Source organism: Olea europaea, unplaced genomic scaffold (genome assembly GCF_002742605.1).
Source record: "Olea europaea var. sylvestris unplaced genomic scaffold, O_europaea_v1 scaffold132, whole genome shotgun sequence".
Classification (NCBI taxonomy): Eukaryota; Viridiplantae; Streptophyta; class Magnoliopsida; order Lamiales; family Oleaceae; genus Olea; species Olea europaea.
In genome coordinates, this window is record NW_019230677.1 from 272,829 (window position 1) to 280,705 (window position 7,877).

Below are 7,877 nucleotides of genomic sequence, written 5' to 3' on the forward strand. Positions count from 1 at the left end.
ATTCATGGATAAGGTTATAGTCTTCTTAAAATTTCGCTGTAAATCACGGCTAGTTCCATAACTTTCTCGAAGCAAATATGTAAAGTCCTCATACGAAAGGTCATCGTCAGACCATAGCACAATCTCATTTATGACTGAGGCCCAAGGTTCTGGAATAGTTTCATATAACCTCTGCATCTTCGCCTTATCCCTTAAGCTATGGTGTATCTCCCATAACATCTCAATAATACAGTCTAGCAGATCAAGATGTTGTTCGAGGCTATGAAACGGATGCATATAATAATTATAGTAAAATGCCAATAATATGTCCCACTTCTTCGCAAAATCACAAGCTTCTGTCCTTGTGGGGGTTCTTACCATTCGTGCCATAACTAGGACAAAAATTGATTATGTTACTCTACAAGGCTCTAATAAATATTTAGATATAAGTGTTTATGACTTCATAATCTCAACCATGACTTGATTCAAAATATTCCTATATCCAGCCATAGATATAGCAGTTCGTTGCATAAGAAAACTCATAAATTTAAAAAAAAAAAAATTTACCTTGATCGTTGGTTGAAAGTCAGTTGCTAGCTTACTCGATGATGAAGGACAGTAACCTTCTTTTTAAAAAGTCTACAGAAAAGTATAACTCCTCTGATACCACGCTGTGACGCCCCGAACTTAAGTTTCGAGGGTCACGTACTAAGTATAATAACTTCTGCCTTTGGTACATGTAAATACTCTTAAATAGAAGTATTACATGCTAGAAACTTGTTTTCAATTTGGTAAAATATTTCTAATAAAATTTAATGGCTGGTAGAAATGCATGTCGACATGAAATTATACTTTACATATACGGACTCGGCACTGCCACGGTTAGTTGGGGCAGCAAGTTCAATTATTTTTATAAAATTCACCCCAACTCCATTTTCTATAAAATTTGCGGCATTAGAAAGATAATTTCAAGTAGTTTTCTAGGTTAAAATATGAAAAATTTTCAAGATCATATAATATGGACGTTTTATTTAAAACAGTAAAGAATTGCACAGGAAATCCAGATTGACCCCTTGACGTTTAAAAACTTATATCTCAGGCCATAGATATCCAAATTGAGTGATTCCTGTGCCCATATTTAGAAAACTCAAAGAAGAATGCAGGAATATTTTTAGAGTCTCAAATGGATGTTTATAGAGTTGGAAATATCGTTTTAAAGTTGACCCAAAAACTGTTCCGTTTCTGCCTTTTGTCACTTGCAAGGAGAAGTTTTCTAAAAAAAATGTCTCTTAACACCACATAGAAGATATAATTGCATAATTTACTTTCGGCACCATATTACATTATGTCTTATACATATTTTTATACAATACCATAAGATAACATATGGGAAGCAGTCGAACAAAACATGCAAAAACAAAACTTCGATGCAAAACAACCTTGTCCTTAACCCATCATCGATTATGCCGACTGACATCCACCAACTTCGCAATTATGGATCTGAAAATTTAGTATAGAATACTTTCTGTCGATTTTCTCTCTATTTGTGTGGGCAAATGTTTTTGCAAAGTGAAGGAAATTTTTCTATGGCAATGGATATGTGTATATATATATATATATATATATATATATATATATATATATATATATATATATATATATATATATATATATATATATATATATATATATATATATATATATATATATATATATATATATATATATATATATATATATATATATATATATATATATATATATATATATATATATATATATATATATATATATATATATATATATATATATATATATATATATATATATAAAATAAGGATAATGGATTGATTTTTTTTTTATCCCACCGCCTCAATTTGCTAACTTTCATATTTTTTTTTTGTTTTTCCTTCTTCAACACGTTTTTGGCTTATTTCATAAGTGTATGGTAATGATAAATGACAAGTGGGTTGATTATAGGGTAATAAGTAGCCACAAATTCTAGATTTACAAAGGAAGTCTCTCATTTTCCAAATAATATAACTAATCCCTCTAACTTTCATTATTAGCAAAGTGTATCCCAAATTTAAATTTGTATCCAACTTACATATTCAAATATTGTAGATTGTAAAATAAATCTCAACAAAATAATTTAATAATTTGGTCAATTGAAATCCTAACAAAATAATCTACTTCATTTAAATCCACATTTGACTTAAATTTCGACTAACTAATAATCGCTTCATGCATACACAACATTTAGCACTTCATGCCTACATTCATTAACTACCTCTAGCATTAACCACTACAAAGGGGGTGCCCCCTTTTTCTTATGGCCAAAAGAATATCGAAAGTTAAATTGCTATCCTAAAAAAAAATTTAAACGAGCATAAAATTTTGGAGTATTACAACATGTCTCTCAATTCTTGGAGATGTGTCAACATTTTCGATACCAAGGTATTTTGGATGACGCTATTAGACTAAGGTTGTTCTCACACACTTTATAAAGCACTTGAATGGCTGTATTCTCAACCTTTTGCCAGTATCATTACATGGAATGACCTAGCACAAAAGTTTTGCACAAAGTTCTTTCTACCTGCTAAGATAGCAAAGTTCAAGCATAACATATTTATTTTTCGTCAAGGTGATTCAAAATCTTTTGACGAAGCTTGGAACAGGTTCAAGAATATGCTTCAAAAGTGTCTTTATCATGCTATCAGTAGGGGACTCCAGGTTTAATATTTCTATGCGAGACTCCTTCCATCTTTCAAAAGCATGTTGGATTCTTCGTCTAACGTCTCGTTATCAACAAAAATCATTGACAAAGTATTGAAATTATTTGAGATAGTGGCTACAAGTTCGGCCATGTGGGCTTCAAAATGGGCTGTTCAAAAGAAAGCGTTATGTGTACACGAGGTGGATGTTTACTCAGCCTTGTCTACAAAAATAGATTCTCTATTCTATAAGGTGGAAAGCATATCACAGTTAACTATTATAGCATAAGTCAAGAAGCCAAATTGTGAAGAGTATGGAGCAAGTCATAGTACAATGGATTGCCCAATTTTAGTACAAGGAATGGAACATGTTGATTTTGTACAATAGGGACAACGTTAACTAAATAATCAACATTCAGATACTTATAACCTAGGATAGAGGAAGTACCTAAACTTCTCTTAGGGTAGTTAGAATTAGAATAGGCCATCTAGTCAGTTTCAACGGCACAAGAAGAAATCTCAGTTGGAAGAGATGTTCAGAAAATTTATGGAGAAAATGAATCAATACATGGAAGCTAATAATCAGTCCATGAGGAAGACCGAAGCAACTCTCCATGACTAAAATGCTGCTATTAAAAATTTAGAAACTCAAATGGGGCAGATGACACTTTTTATGACTGGCATAGCACTAGGAAGTTTACCCAGCAATACCGAAATCAACCCCAAGGAATGTGCCAAAATGATTGCAATCAAAAGTGAGGGGCAACTACCTGAAATACATGTTAAGAGGCCAATTTCAAATAAGGAAACATTACCTTCTTTAGATAAGGACCGTATGAAACAGACTAAATAGACAACAGAATCGACTGCTAATGAGAGTTTAGGTATACCACGGGTTACGACAACCCCTCCTATCAATCCTTATGAGCCTCCTATTCCATTTCCACAGAGGATAAAAAAGCACAAGTTGGATCAACATTACATAAAACTTCTTGACGTCTTCAAGAAACTTCACATCAACATTCCTTTTGCTAATGCCCTCATTCAAATGCCTAGCTAAGCCAAATTCTTGAAGGACAACCTATCCAATAAACGCAATTTAGATGAACATGAAATGATGTTGATTGATGAGTGTAGCGCCAGAATTCAGAAAAAGCTACCTCTAAAATTAAATGACCCAAAGAGTTTTACTATATCTTGCACTTTTAGAGATTGTTATTTTGATAAAGCCTTGTGCGATTTAGGTGCAAGTATCAATTTGACGCCACTTTTTATTTTTAGGAAACTTCAATTGGGAGAGGCTAAAGCAACCACAGTAACTCTATAGCTAGTAGATTGATCCTTTACTCGTCTAAGAGGGGTCATTGGAGACTCATTGATTAAAGTGGAGAAATTCATTTTTCCAGTTGATTTTCTCATCCTTGACATGGAAAAAGACAAGGATGTTCTACTCTTGTTGGGTTGAACATTCTTAGCTGTAGGAAGGGCCCTTATAAATGTTCAGAAAAGTCAACTAATTTTGAGGCTTGGCGAAAACATTTCTCATTCAATGTCTTCATAGTCATGAAATTTCCTAGTGAGTCAGACAACTTCTTTCAGATAGATGTGATTGAAAAGGTGGTCAAGGACACATTTATGCTACACAACCCATCTGATGCATATGAGGCATGTATTGCACACTCTCAAGCTACTCACTCTGATTCTCTTGAGATTGAGGCATGTGTAAGGATTTTGGAGACTAACCCCCATATACACGTAAACGCCATTTTAAGGAATTGGGAACTAGTCCTACAAAGCCACTACCATCCATTCAGTAGCCACCTAATTTGAAACTCAAGCAACTACCACCTTATCTCCAATATGCTTATTTTGGGGACTCCTCTACATTCTCAGTAATTATTTTGAATTCAGTTAGCAAAGTGGAGGATGATAGATTGCTTCGAGTACTTAGAGATAATTAGACGCTATTGGATGGTCTATTGCAAATATTAAAGGTATCAACTCTTTATTGTGCATGCATAAGATTCTTATGGAGGAAAATTTTCGACGTAGTGTGGATGGTCAGGGAGACTAAATCTAAACATGAAAGAGGAGGTGAGGGTTGAAATTTTTGGATGCAGGTATTAGCTACCCAATATCAGACAATGCATGGATCAGTCTAGCTCAAGTTATGCGGAATAATAGTGGTATTATGGTGGTGCAGAATGAGAAGAACGAATTAATTCCCACCAAAACTGTTACAGGATGGAGAGTTTGCATCGATTATTTTCAAACCCAATGCTTCTACTCGGAAGGACCACTTTTCCCTTCCATTTATTAATCAGATGTTGGAAAGATAGGAAGGGCATTCTCACTACTGTGTCCTTGATGGATACTCCGGATATAATCAGATCCTAGTAGTGCACGATGATCAGGCAAAAACCACTTTCGCATGTCCCTATTATACTTTTTCTTACCGTAGGATACCATTTGGTTTGTGCAATGCGTCCCTTACCTTTCACTAATGTATGATTGTGATCTTCCTTGACATGGTTGAAAAATTCATAGAGGTTTCATTGATGACTTCTTGGTGTTTGGATCATCTTTTAATGAATGCTTGGAACATCTGAGCTTGGTATTACAGCGATGCAAGGAGATAAACTTGATATTGAATTAGAAAAAATGTCACTTCATAGTACAAGAGGGCATTGTGTTGGGACATTGGATTTTAGCAAAAAGGATTAAGGTGGACAAAGCTAAAATTTAGGTTATTGAGAAACTACCACCACTGATGTCAGTTAAGGTTGTTCGCAGCTTTCTTGGGCATGCCAAGTTCTATGGGCGACGTATCAAGGATTTCTCAAATATCACAAAGCCCCTGTGTAACTTGCTAATGAAGGACACCCCATTTAACTTTACTGAGGAATGTTTGTCAGTTTATAACACTCTAAAGGAGAAGGATATCTTAGCACCAGTGATCATTGCATCGAATTGGAGTTTGCCATTCAAATTGATGTGTGATGCAAGTGATTACACCGTGGAGTCGTATTGGGACAGCGTAAGAATAGGATATTCCATGTGATCAACTATGCAAGCAAAACCTTGAACAACGCATAGCTCAACTATGTTACTATTGAGAATGAGCTTTTGGCCGTGGTGTATGCCTTTGATAAATTTCAATCATATCTTGTAGGATCATAGGTCATAGTCTACACCGATCATGCTGCCTTAAAGTACTTGATGACAAAGAACGATGCGAAACCTAGAATAATCCGTTCAGTATTACTTTTGTAAGAGTTTGATATGAAAATTAGGGATAAGAAGTGAAGTGAAAATGTGGTGACCGAATACTTATCTTGACTTGAGCTTGGAAAGCCGAAAAAGTCATTCGAGATAAATGAGATTTTTCTAGATAAGCAGATGTTTAGTGTGGAAAATGCACCTTGGTATGCTAATATCGTAAATTATTTGGTCAAGTATATCACTCTACCGAATTTTCAAGTCATCAAAGAAAGAAATTTTTCACCGACCAGAAAATGCTATTTTTGGAGGATCCCATTCTCTACAGACGAGGGGCAGATCATATTATATAACGATGTGTGCCTAAGAAAGAAGCACCTCAAATACTGGAGCAATGTCACTCATCTGCATATGCATGACACTTTAGAGCATCAATGACCGCTGCTAAAATCTACAATTAGGATTCTATTAGCCTTTACTATTTCGAGATGCTTATGAGTTTGTGAAGAGGTCTGACAGATGTTAAGACACTGGAAATATCTCGAAAAGGAATGAGATGCCCCTGAATAGCATTCCTGTTGTGGAACTCTTTGATGTGTGGGGAATTGACTTTATGGGGCCGTTTTCTTCGTCGTTCTCAAATAAATGTATTCTAGTTGCAATTGACTATGTCTCCAAATGAGTGGAAGCTGTAGCATTTCTAACCAACGTTGCAAATATCGTGATTAGATTTCAAAAACAAGTACATTTTCATTCATTATGGCATTCTTCGAGCTATCATAAGTGATGGAGCAAAAATTTTTGCAATCGTCAATTTGAGTCCTTATTGGCTAAATATGGCATTCGACATCTTGTACCCCTTATCACTCCCAGACCAGCGGGCAAGTTGAAATCTTCAATCGAGAATTAAAGGGGATACTTGAGTAACGGTAAGCTCTTCTAGAAAGGATTGGTATAAGAAGATTATTGACGCTTTGTGGGCTTATAGAATAGCTTTCAAAACACTTATAGACACGTCTTCATACTGCTTAGTTTTTGGGAAAGCGTTTCATTTGTCGATTGAGTTGGAGCATCGAGCTTGCTAGGCAGTCAGAAACTTAAATATTGATTTGACAACAGCTAGAGAAAAGATGTTACTCCAATTAAATGAAATGGATGAGTTTATACTTGAAGCTTATGAGAATCAAAGCTGTACAAAGAACGCACCAAAAGATGGCATGACATGCATATTCAGATAAGAAGAAAGTTTGAGGTGGGGCAAAAAGTTCATTTTTACAATTTTATGCTCGAGCTTTTCTCGAGAAAGTTGAGGTTAAGGTGGTCTGGTCTATACATAGTTACCAAGGTATTTCCATATGGGGTTGTAGGGATCATTCATGAAGGTAAGGAGACTTTTTAAAGTTAGTGGACAATGGCTTAAACAATAATAGAGCGTTGAATTCTCAAGGGAAAAGTCCATCGTTCATTTCAGAACACCGGAATGAATCAACCATGGTAAATTCGAGCTATAGACTATAAATTATCGTTTGTTGGGAGACAACCCAATGTCTCTTCCCTTTTATTTATTCCGCTTTATGCATTAGATTAGGAAATTCTTGCATTTTTAATCAATTTTGATAGTTTAGGTCATTGTTCATCCATTTATGTCACAAAGAGTCAATGTATGGTCCAAACTAGTTTTAAATGTGTTATGCATGAGTTATGAAGTGTTAAAATCATGCTTGGCTAATTCCGTGTTAAAATCATGCATTTCGAGGCAAAAATATATTTTCCAAGCTTTCTCGGATCCGCAAATGTTTTCAAGTTTCAAAGTGGTTTTGAAACTGATTTCATGGCATATCACACTAATTTCCTTTATGTGGTTGCATAGAGTAAATAAATAAAAAAAAATCAGTTTTTAAAACCTCAAACACGGCAGTTAAAAAAATTAGTTTTTAAAACCTCAAACATGGCACATATACTACC